Source organism: Dendrobates tinctorius, unplaced genomic scaffold (assembly GCF_039654945.1).
Source record: "Dendrobates tinctorius isolate UK_male_01 unplaced genomic scaffold, ASM3965494v1 ptg000036l, whole genome shotgun sequence".
Lineage (NCBI taxonomy): Eukaryota > Metazoa > Chordata > Amphibia > Anura > Dendrobatidae > Dendrobates > Dendrobates tinctorius.
This window is the reverse complement of record NW_027361704.1, coordinates 27,990,663-28,002,666: the sequence shown is the minus strand read 5'-3', so window position 1 is coordinate 28,002,666 and position 12,004 is coordinate 27,990,663. Positions and strand designations below refer to the sequence as shown.

Genomic DNA, 12,004 nt, shown 5'->3' with positions numbered 1-12,004 from the left:
TGTAAGTCAACCGTATGTTAAAGTTGTTCTCATGTAGAATCCTCAAGAAATCCTCGAGTTGGCAAGCCGCCCCATCCCACATACCTGGCCCAGGTCCCTGCTTCCTGCGTTTCTGCCCCCCCCCCGTACCCGGGAAGGGCCCCGAAAATTTAGCCCCCGACTACAGCCGGCACTAGGCCGCAGGCTGAAGTCCCGCCCCCCTCCCCCGAAATGCGTTTACTTCCGGCGGGCCCTCCCCCGGGGCCTCGGGTGGGTACCGGAAATTAAGTCCCCGGCTTCAGCCGGCGCTAGGTTGCGAGCAGAAGCCCCGCCCTATGACGTCACCGGCAGTAGCATCTTCCGGCGGACCCGCCTGCACGCCGAGGCACACTTTTTTGAAAAGGGAGCAGCTGTTCGGCAGCCTGGACGCCTAAGGGGACACAGGACTACCCCCGAAGGAGGAAGGCCCCGTTTGTTTGCAGGGCCTGTCCCCTTTTTCCAGAGGCTAAGTGATTTGCTTATCCTCCCTGCAGACATATCTCATCTAGCAGGGCCACCATGTCCAGAAAGACTAAGACGCACACGTTTCTGTATGCTGCATGCACCTCCTGTCGGTCTGCTTTCCCACAGGCACAAAGCAAACAAATATGTGAAGCCTGCGATTCCGAACGTGCCCAGGAGCCCTCCCCTGCGAACGAGCTCAGTGTGCCTAGTCCCTCGGAATGGGTTCTATATCTGTCGCAGTGTATGGCGTCACTTACAAGAGCAATCGAGTCCCTTCGAGCCCCAGATAGGGGCAGGAACAGTGGCTCGCCTGTTTTGGAGGGATATTCCACCTTACAGAAGCCTCCAGCCTGCAGGGGCCGCTCTCTCTCTAGGCAGAAGCTGGGGGAAGCGAACACACACAGCGTCTCACTGTCTGTCTGGTGCCTCTGCATCCATGAGCTCAGCCTCTCGCTCACCTTCACCAGTGGTCAATAACAATCAAAGCTCCGATTTCAACTCGGACGATCCCCTTGATTTGGATACTCAGGGTTACCAGAAACAGTTGACAGCCTCATCGAAGCCGTCCACCAAACCCTGGGGATTGACGATGAATTCACCTTGACCCCAGGTCACAAGGTGTTGTTCAAGAGAGTCAAGCGGCCTCATAGAGTATTTTGTGCTCATCCAGAGTTTGAGGACATAGTGCAACAACACAGGGAACGGCCAGATGAGAGTTTCTGAGGACAGAAAGCGCTCGAGGTGAGATACCCATTTGCCTCTGATCTCTGTAAAAAGTGGGCGGAATCCCCGACGGTAGCTCCACCCATGTCGCGTTTGGCCTCTAAAACTCTGTTGTCCTTACCCTAGTGGTTGTTCTCTTAAGGACCCTACTGACCGTCTCATAGCTTGGCTCGCTCGGTGTTTGAGGCGTCAGGTTCAGCACTCTCTCCCTTGTTGCCGGCGACGGGTAGCTAAGGCCATGGTTTCTTGGTCAGAGTCATTAAACAGAGCCTTGCAGGGTATGGACCTGCCAGTGGAGGTATCAGAGTTCGTAAATTAGATCGCTTTGGCCGGAGACTACATAATTAATGCATCTTTGGATGCGGCTAGCTGCGCGGCACTCGCTGCCGCAAATGTGATTTCCATTAGGAGGGCTCTGTGGTTGAGGACTTGACGTGCAGTTTCAACCTCCAAAAAATCCTTAACTTATTTACCTTATCAGAGCGGCCGCCTATTCGATGAGAAGCTAGACCAGCTTATCTCTGACAACACAGAGGGCAATAGCAGTTTTCTCCCTCAGCAATGGGTTAAACAGCCTTTTCATCAAAAGCTTCAGACACGGTTTCTGTTCTTTCGCAACCCCGGGTGGGCTGCAGCGACCAACCCCGCCGTTTCAGGTCGCCCCAACCAGGACCGAGATCGTTAAATCTCAAATAGAGCCAACCGATTGGGGAGAATGCGATCCCACCAGCCCAGATCGAGGGGACCTAGGTCCCAAAGATCTTCAGCCAAATGACTCGAGGAAAGTTCCGGGCGACACCAGCAGAGTAGGCAGTTCGCCGGTTTCGCCATGTCTGGCTCTCCGTCGTACACGACACATGGGTAAGAGCTGGTGTCCTCGGGGTACAAGTTAGTTTGTCAAGCACCCCCCAAGATTAATTTTTCTTTCTCATCCTCCAAAAATGGAAACCCGGGCACAGACTTTGTTCAAGGCCATCGAATTGCTCCGGCACAAAGGTGGTGTTATTCCTGTAGCGGAAAACGAAAGATTTCAGGGGTTCTCTTCCAACCTATTCATGGTCCCCAAAAAGGATGGGACTGTCAGGCCCATTCTGGTCCTGAAGCTCCTGAACAAATTTGTCAGGATCAGACATGGAGTCTTTCCTCTCGGTCTTATCTGCCATAAGACGGAGAGAGTATTTGGCCTCTATCGACATCCAAAGATGCCTACCTGCACATCCCCATTTTCCCTCCGCATCAAAGATATTTACGCTTCGCTATCAACGGCCTACACTACCAGTTCGCAGCCCTGCCTTTCGGGCTAGCCACTGCCCCCAGAGTGTTCACAAAGGTCATTGCGGTCGTCATGGCCATCCTGCACTCCCAGGACAAAGTCATCTTGCCCTACTTAGACTACTTCTTGATCAAAGGCCCGTCATTTCAAGCATGCGAGGAAAGTGTCAACATCACGCTAGATACACTCTCCCGCTTAGGGTGGTTAGTCAGTCTGAAGAAATCATCCCCTGTTCCAACTCAGGAGATTTCCTTTTTAGGGATGATCTTCGACACCTCCTGAGGGTTAGTAATTCTCCCTCGGGACAAGGCCCTAGCCCTCCGGCACTGGGTCAAGGCACTTCGCCAACTAGTTCCCCGCACCATTCGTTTTTGCTTGAGGGTCTTAGGGTAAACGGTGCCAAAAGTATTGACACCCCTGAAATTTTGTCAGATAATACTCAGTTTCTTCCTGAAAATGATTGCAAACACAAATTCTTTGGTATTATTATCTTCATTTAATTTGTCTTAAATGAAAAAACAGAAAAAGAATTGTCCTAAAGCCAAATTGGATATAATTCCACACCAAACATAAAAAAGAGGGTGGACAAAAGTATTGGCACTGTTCGAAAAATCATGTGATGCTTCTCTAATTTGTGTAATTAACAGCACCTGTAACTTACCTGTGGCACCTAATCGGTGTTGGCAATAACTAAATCACACTTGCAGCCAGTTGACATGGATTAAAGTTGACTCAACCTCTGTCCTGTGTCCTTGTGTGTACCACATTGAGCATGGAGAAAAGAAAGAAGACCAAAGAACTGTCTGAGGACTTGAGAAACCAAATTGTGAGGAAGCATGAGCAATCTCAAGGCTACAAGTCCATCTCCAAAGACCTGAATGTTCCTGTGTCTACCGTGCGCAGTGTCATCAAGAAGTTTAAAGCCCATGGCACTGTGGCTAACCTCCCTAGATGTGGACGGAAAAGAAAAATTGACAAGAGATTTCAACGCAAGATTGTGCGGATGTTGGATAAAGAACCTTGACTACCATCCAAACAAGTTCAAGCTGCCCTGCAGTCCCAGGGTACAACAGTGTCAACCCATACTATCCGTCGGCGTCTGAATGAAAAGGGACTGTATGGTAGGAGACCAAGGAAGACCCCCACTTCTTACCCCGAGACATAAAAAATCCAGGCTGGAGTTTGCCAAAACTTACCTGAAAAAGCCTAAAACGTTTTGGAAGAATGTTCTCTGGTCAGATGAGACAAAAGTAGAGCTTTTTGGGCAAAGGCATCAACATAGAGTTTACAGGAGAAAAAGAGGCATTCAAAGAAAAAAACACGGTCCCTACAGTCAAACATGGCGGAGGCTCCCTGATGCTTTGGGGTTGCTTTGCTGCCTCTGGCAGTGGACTGCTTGACCGTGTGCATGGCATTATGAAGTCTGAAGACTACCAACAAATTTTGCAGCATAATGTAGGGCCCAGTGTGAAAAAGCTGGGTCTCCCTCAGAGGTCATGGGTCTTCCAGCAGGACAATGACTCAAAACACACTTCAAAAAGGATTAGAAAATGGTTTGAGAGAAAGCACTGGAGACTTCTAAGGTGGCCAGCAATGAGTCCAGACCTGAATCCCATAGAACACCTGTGGAGAGATCTAAAAATGGCAGTTTGGAGAAGGCACCCTTCAAATATCAGGGACCTGGAGCAGTTTGCCAAAGAAGAATGGTCTAAAATTCCAGCAGAGCATTGTAAGAAACTCATTGATGGTTACCGGAAGCGGATGGTCGCAGTTATTTTGACTAAAGGTTGTGCAACCAAGTATTAGGCTGAGGGTGCCAATACTTTTGTCTGGCCCATTTTTGGAGTTTTGTGTGAAATGATCAATAATTTGCTTTTTGCTTCATTCTCTTTTGTGTTTTTTCATTTAAGACAAATTAAATGAAGATAATACCAAAGAATTTGTGATTGAAATCATTTTCAGGAAGAAACTGAGTATTATCTGACAAAATTGCAGGGGTGTCGTTCGTCTGCATAGAAATACATTTAGCCGCACGCTCCGGTCCGAGAGCCCGGGGCAGTCCCAGGTTTTCATGCCAGAGATTTGCACGAGAAACCGCAGCATTTTTGGATGCGCAGAATTGCATCAAATCCGCAGGGTAGTGCGCAACCAATGATAGACTATGGGAATTTAAGGTTTGGTGTGCACATGCTGCGGAAAAATATGCTTGGATTTGCAGCATTTTTTTCCACAACATGTCAATTCTTTTTGCTGATCTACAGCATTTCTGCACCCATTGACTTGCATTGAGTAAGTCAAATCTGCAGGTTTAAAAAAGATCTGAGGATTTGCGTGCAAGAAACGCTGCAGATAGGGAGAAGGGAAGTGTGTGTTCAGAGACTGTGCGTGTCTGAGTGCGGTGGTCTGTGTGAATCTATTTGTGTTTGCTTGTGTCTGCGGGGGTCGGCAGGTATGTGCGCGGCTGTGTGGGTCTGTGTGTAGTCAGGCATCGTACGATGAGACTACTAGCCCTATCCTGCTATGCCTGCTACAGTGACATCAGTAGCCGATGATGGGACAGTAAGTAGTCCCATCATGCGGCTACTGTGTTGAAATAGTAAAAATAAAAACAAAATACATACATATTCACCATACTGCTACCCACAAACCCCTTGATCCTCTGTAAAAAAAATAAAAATAAATAAAATAATAATCAAGTCAACCGTATACTCCCTGTTGCGACGTAATCCATATAATGAGTGTCCCACGACGATCTCCCGTGGAGAACTGTCACATCAGGAGATGTGACCGCTCTCCAGGGGCCTCCGATGCTACAATGAGGAAGGTATCCGTCTACAGTGTACCATTCCGCCGTCAGGTCACAGGAGTTCATCCAGTCACTTGTGGCCCCGCTGCGTGAGAAAATTCTGAAGCAGCATTGCCGTCAAGTGAGAGGATGAACTCCATTGACCCCTCAGTGATAACACTGCAGGAGCCATTGTTTCCTGTCAGTGTGTCACTGGAGGCCCAATAGAGCGGTCACATCTCCTGAAGTGACAATTCTATAGGGGAGATCGTCGTGGGACACTAGTTATTGCAAGGATTACGTCGGAACAGGCAGTGTCCGGTTGACTTTATTTTTTTTATTACAGGGGATCGAGGTGTCGCAGGAATTAGGCATAAAATAAAAATGGAAAACTGTTTTATTTCATTAAAATACTTTATTCTGGCTGTGTGTTAATTTACCATATAACAACTATAGGATTAGTAATGGATCGGTGTCTTATTGTCGCCTCTCTATTACTAACCGGGCTGATGTCGCCTTACAATACAAAGGTGACATCCACCCCTTATTGCCCCATATACCACCACTACAGCGCAGTGGGAAGAAAGAGGCTAAGTGCCAAAATTGGTGCATCTTAGAGATGCGCCATTTCTGTTGCTGCTAAGAGCTGGTGTTTGTAGCCAGGCGTGGGGGCTAATATCTATGGCCCCTTCCTAGGCTATGAATATTAGCCCGCAGCTGTCTGCATAGCCTTTCTGGCTGCTAACTATAGGGGGACCCCACATCATTTTTTTTTTTTTTTGGGAGCCCCCTATTTTAATAGCCAGCAAAGGCTAAATATAGCCGCTTCACAGGCTATAAACATCGGCCCCCACTCACTGGCTTTCCCTCTCTGGCGGAGAAAATTGCGCGGGAGCCCACACCATTTTTTTTTTTTTAATTAACCAGATATTGCGCAGATTTTATGTTTGTCTTTATTTAACTCTTTATGTACCATTTTATGTTTATTACTAAACATAAGGCTTAGTATTTATCTATAGATAGATATCTATCCATCTATGTACAGATTACCTATCCATCTATCTATAGATATATCTATCCATCTATAGAACTATCTGTCTATCTATATACTGTATGTATACTAGCTGAAGAGCCCGGCGCTGCCCGGGCATAGTAACTAACTGTGGTTAGATATAACAAATTCTAATTATCCTCCATCCCATAGTCCCGTGCCCATATACCCATCATACATATCCTCCATCCCATAGTCGTGTGCCCATATACCCATCACACATTCTCCATCCCATAGTCCCATGCCCATATACCCATCATACATATTCGCCATCCCATAGTCGAGTGCCCATATACAATATACCCATCACACATCCTTCATCTCATAGTCCCATGCCCATATACCCATCATACATATCGTCCATCCCACAGTCAACCATTATGACATCATAATGAGCGGTGGGGCTTGATGACAGCGTCGCCATGGCAACCATTGTGACATCATAATGAGGGGCGGGGCTTGATAGGCACACACTGTTTCCCCATTATGTAGATAGGGGCATTATGACATCATGAGGGGCGGGGCTTGACGCACACACACTTTTTCCCCAGTATGTAGATAGGGGAAAAATTGTTTGGTGAATTGGAACGCGCAGGGTTAAAATTTCGCCTCACAACATAGCTTAGGATGCTCTCGGGGTCCAGAAGTGTGACTGTGCCAAATTTTGTGGCTGTAGCTGCGACGGTGCGGATGCCTATCCCGGACATACATACACATACATACATACATACATACATACATACATACACACTTTGAGCTTTATATATTAGATATATTAAGAATATGTAAAATATTCCCAATGAAAGCTTCAACTCAATACCAAAAAAAGTAAGTCCCCACTCAGATGTCATCTGTTAACGGAAATATAGAGGGCTTCCACGTTACTGGTAGCACAAAGGCTCTGTCTCCTCACCACCCTAGAAAAAATTCAGCAAATTCTGTGCTCCCAAATCCAAATGCCTCCCTCTATTCTGAGCCCCAGTGTGTTTAATCCACATTTAGCGTCCACATGTTTGGCATTTCTATACCGATGAGAGGCTGCCTAATTTACGGGTGCATGTTTCCAGAAGCATGGGCTGGGCACTACAACGTACTGGTCACTATAATGGCAGTTTGCAATTTTCAGTCAGCAACATCCACTGCTGCTTGTTTAGTGAAAACACTTATGGAGTTAAAATCGTCACTACACCTGTAGATGAAATCCCAAAGGGGTGTAATTTCCAAAATGGGGTCACTTGAGGGGGGGAGTTCAGCTCTTGTGGCATTTAGGATCTCTGTATTTGGAGTCCGGAAACTATTCTAGAATAATTTGTTCTCCAAGAGTCAAATATGGTTCTGTCCCTCCCAAGCCTCACTGTGTGGCTAAACAGTTCTGTACAGCCACTTATAGGGTATTGCCACATTCAGCAGAAGTTGTGTGATCCATTTTGGCTGAAATTTTACCCATTTCCCAGTGTGAAAATGCAAACTCTGGGGCTAAATCATTTTTTTTTGTGGTAAAAATATAATTTTTTCTTCACTACCCAATAGTATAAAATTCTGTGGACCCCCCCCCCTGTGGTGTTAATGTGATCACTGCACCCCTAGATGAATTCATTGAGTGGTGTGTTTTGTAAAACGCGGTGAATTACAGGAGTTTCTGCTGTTCTGGCACCCGAGAGGCTCTGCCAATGTGACATGGCCCCCTCAAACCGGTGCAGCAAAATCTGCACTGTATTATGGCGCTCCTTCCCTTTGGAGCTTTGCACTGTGCGTCAAAGTAGTTATTGATCACTTACGGGGTATTGATGTACTCAGGAGAAATCGCATAAAAAATTGTACTGTTGGTTTTCTCCTTTTACCCCTTGTGAAAATTGCAAACTTGGTGTCAAAGCAACATTTTAGTGTAAAAAAATAGTAATATTTTGAGTAGTCATCTCCATTTTAGGCTGTATTCACATGTAGCTTTTTTTACGCTTTCGTGGCGCTTTTTAAACGCAATTTTGCCGTGAAAACGCAAAAAAAAGCATCCCATGTATTTCTATGGCATTCCGCACATGCTGTGCTAATGCTGCGGATTCTTCCGCAGCGGAATTGCATCGCAGAAAAATACGCAGCATGCTCATTCTTTGTGCGAAATCGCGGGAAAATCCCGAAAATCCGCACACACAGGAATGCATTGTTCTGCTTACTTTCCGCATGTGGCTGTGCCCACCATGCGAAAAGTAAGGCCATGTGCACACGATGCAGATTTCCAGCGGATCCGCAACGGATTTTACCACACACAAACGCTGCATATCTGCATTGTGATGTACAGTAGCATGTAAATCAATCGAAAAAAAAAACCGCTGTGCGGACGCTGCGTTTTTTTCCGCACGGTTTTCTTGCCGTACAAAATATGCAGCATGTCACTTCTTTTGTGCGGTTTTCCACCTGCTCCATTCTCCAAATCCGCAGGGGAAAACTGCAAGAAAAGCGCACTAAAAAGGAAGAAATCCGCAGGAAAAATGGAGGTCATTTGACCTGCGGATTTCTTCAATTCTGCGTGGAAAAATCCGCAGGACAAAAAAGTACGTGTGCACTTAGCCTTAGCAGAACATTTGCGGATGGTACCCACTGTCCGGAGGAGAGGAGATTCTCCTCTGGGCTCTGGGTACCATATCCCTGTAAAAAATAGAATTAGAATAAAAAGAAATCATCAAATTCTCACCTTCTGATGTCCCGCGCAGCGTCAGCAGGTTAAGGTCATTGTCGCAAGGCATCACTGGAAACGGGACCTGCCGGGAGCATCGCGATGATCGGGAACGCTGTGTGGGACGCCGGAAGGTGAGAAAACACTATTTTTTATTTTTTTTTCATTATTTTTAACATTAGATCTTTTTACTACTGATGCCGCATAGGCAGCCTCAATAGTAAAAAGTTTGTCACACTCGTCAAACACTATGTTTGACGAGTGTGACCAACCTGTCAATCATTTTTGCAAGCGATACTACAGATCGCTTGGAAAATGCTAGCATTCTGCAAGCTAATTATACTTGCAAATCGCTAGTTTTTCTGCGGGAAATAAGCGGAAATTTAAAATGCAGTTTTCCCGCGGAATGGAATTCCCGCTGAAATTTCCACGGGAATTCCGCAACGTGTGCACATAGCCTTATACAAGTTTGTGAATCGGCTGAGGGATAAAAATACTCACTGCTCCCCTATATGAATTGCTTGATTGGAGAAGTTTATACTACAAGGATCACCTGTGGGGGTTTCTGCTGTTTTTCTTTCCAGCCCTACCATGCGCCCAATCAGTCGTTTTTCAACAAATATGGGGTACGTGCGTACTTTGGAAAAATTGCGCAGCAAATTTTGGCATGTAGGAAATGTTATTTCTAAACTATTTTGTGTGACATAACTCTCTGGAATGAAGATTAAAAGTTTGAAAATTGTGAAATTTTCAAAAGTTTCGCCAAATTTCAGATATTTTTAGAAATAAACATTATATTTATTACTATAAAGTTATATCAAACAAGTTTTACCACTATCGTGAAGTACAATGTATCACGAATAATAGTCTCAGAATCACTGGGATACGTTCCAGAGTTATGACCACATAAAGTGACTGTGAATAGTATTGTAAAATTTGGCCTGGCTATGAAGGCTAAAACAGGCTTTGGGACCAAAGAGTTAATGATCCTGGATTTAAAAAGGGATGTCTTAAATTCTCCTCTGGGAGTAATGTGTATGTATCCCAATAGTTTTGTCCATATAGTGTGTAATAGATTGTGTTTCTTCCATTGTGAGAGGTGGAGAATGCTACTCTGATGATGTGTAAATCTGGTATGTTAATGAGAATAATAATCAGTTTTGGTATATATTTTAGGAACGCACAAAACTCCGCCAAGGAGTGCTGGAAAGGGTAAATTGAGATCCGGGAAGGATGAATCAACGAAACCGAAGAGGTAAGCTCTAAATACGGCTATCATTCTGGTATCCGTTCATTGTACTGTAAGACATCATTCACATATCCAGTTTTATTTCCATTTTTGGATCCATTTATAGATAAATAAAATGGAAATTAAATGATTCAATTCAAAATTAGTTAATTTAAATGTGGACAGGAATGTCCTAAATTGTTGTCCTTTTTACTACAATCCGATTTTTAGCTTGAAAAGTCATTGGTACACGGATCAAAATTAGTGATGGGCGAGCACTAAAATGCTCGTTGCTTGTGTCCAGCAAATTGGAATTCTTGGGTACTCGGACAGAACAAGGAGCCCAATGTAAGTCTATGGGAGACCCAATCATTTTTACCGCTATCCCCCCCGGGGATCCTTTTAAGGTCTAAAAACGTCTGAAAGTGATGGAAACACTGCTCAAATGACACGGGGACATCATGGGGATCGCCCCTGGAAGCATATTCCTGACTCCTAGTTCACAGCTTTAACCCCTTCCCGACCTGTGACACAGCATAAGCGTCATGAAAGTCTGTGCCAATCCGACCCATGACACATACCCTGTGTCATGACTTCAAAGCCCCCTCACTGAAAGGTCACCTGACCCGCAGATACAGAGGGCTTTGTAATTCACCACAGGGGGCGTGGCTTTTCCCCCTCGTGGCTACAATCGCTCTGATTGGCTGTTAAAATTGAAACAGCCAATCAGCGATAGTAATATTTCATCAATGAAAATTGATGAAATATTACAATCCAGCCATGGCCGATGCTGCAGTAGCATCAGACATGGCTGGAGACACCGATTCGATCGCCCCCGCCACTGAATGACATCGGCGATCTGCCGCCTCTGTCATCATCTGCCTCTCCTCCCATTCCCTCTGCTCCCCGCCAGCTTCCGATCCCCCCCCCCTCACCCACCTCCCTGGTACCTTCTGAGTCCCCCCGATGTCCCGCGGGTCTGGATCATGGGCACCGCCATCTTGGAAAATGGCGGACGCATGCGCAGTGCGCCCGCCCAAATCTGCCGGCTGCAGATTCCATTCTTTCATTTTGATCCCTCTCACATTGATCAAAATGAAATAAAAAGTAAATCAACCCCCCCCCCCCCCCCCCCGATTATCACACCCATAGGTAGGCACAACTAATAAAATAAAGAAAATACTTTTATTTTTCCATTAGGGTTAGGGTTAGAATTAGGGGTAGAGATGGAATTAGGCTTAGGTTTGAAGTTAGGGTTAGGGTTAGAATTAGGGTTAGGGTGGAATTTGGGTTGCAATTAGGGTTAGTGTGGAATTAGGGTTGCAATTAGGGTCAGGGTGGAATTAGGGTTAGGGTTGCGGTTAGGGTGGAATAAGGGTTAGGGTTGGAATTAGGGTTAAGATTAGGGTTCGGGGTGTGTTGGGGTTGGCATTAGGGTTAGGCTTGTGGTTAGCGTTGGAATTAGGGTTAGAGATGTGTTTGGGTTAGGGTTATGGCTAGAGTTGGGATTAGGGTTAGGAATGTGTTGGTTAGGGTTGTGGTTAGGGGTGTGTTGGGGTTAGGGTTGGAGTTAGAATTGAGGGACTTCCACTGTTTAGGCACACCAGGGTGTCTCCAAAAGCGACATGGTGCCACCATTGATTCCAGCCAATTTTGCGTTCAAAAAGTTAAATGGCGCTCCTTCCCTTCCGGGCCCTGCCGTGCGCCCAAACAGTGGTTTATGACCACATATGAGGTATTGGTGTGCTCAGGAGAAATTGCCCAACAAATTTTAGGATCCATTTTATCCT

At 45.8% G+C, this 12,004-nt stretch overlaps 1 long non-coding RNA gene across 1 annotated transcript in view; it reads left to right on the top strand.

Annotated features, from left to right (window-relative positions):
• The window catches only part of LOC141087957 (uncharacterized), a 54,974-nt gene that overhangs the window by 21,964 nt on the left and 21,006 nt on the right, over positions 1-12,004 (top strand). The window contains exon 2 of the long non-coding RNA XR_012231777.1: positions 10,163-10,241. This is a non-coding gene — a long non-coding RNA (uncharacterized lncRNA). The remainder of the gene's footprint in view (positions 1-10,162; positions 10,242-12,004) is intronic.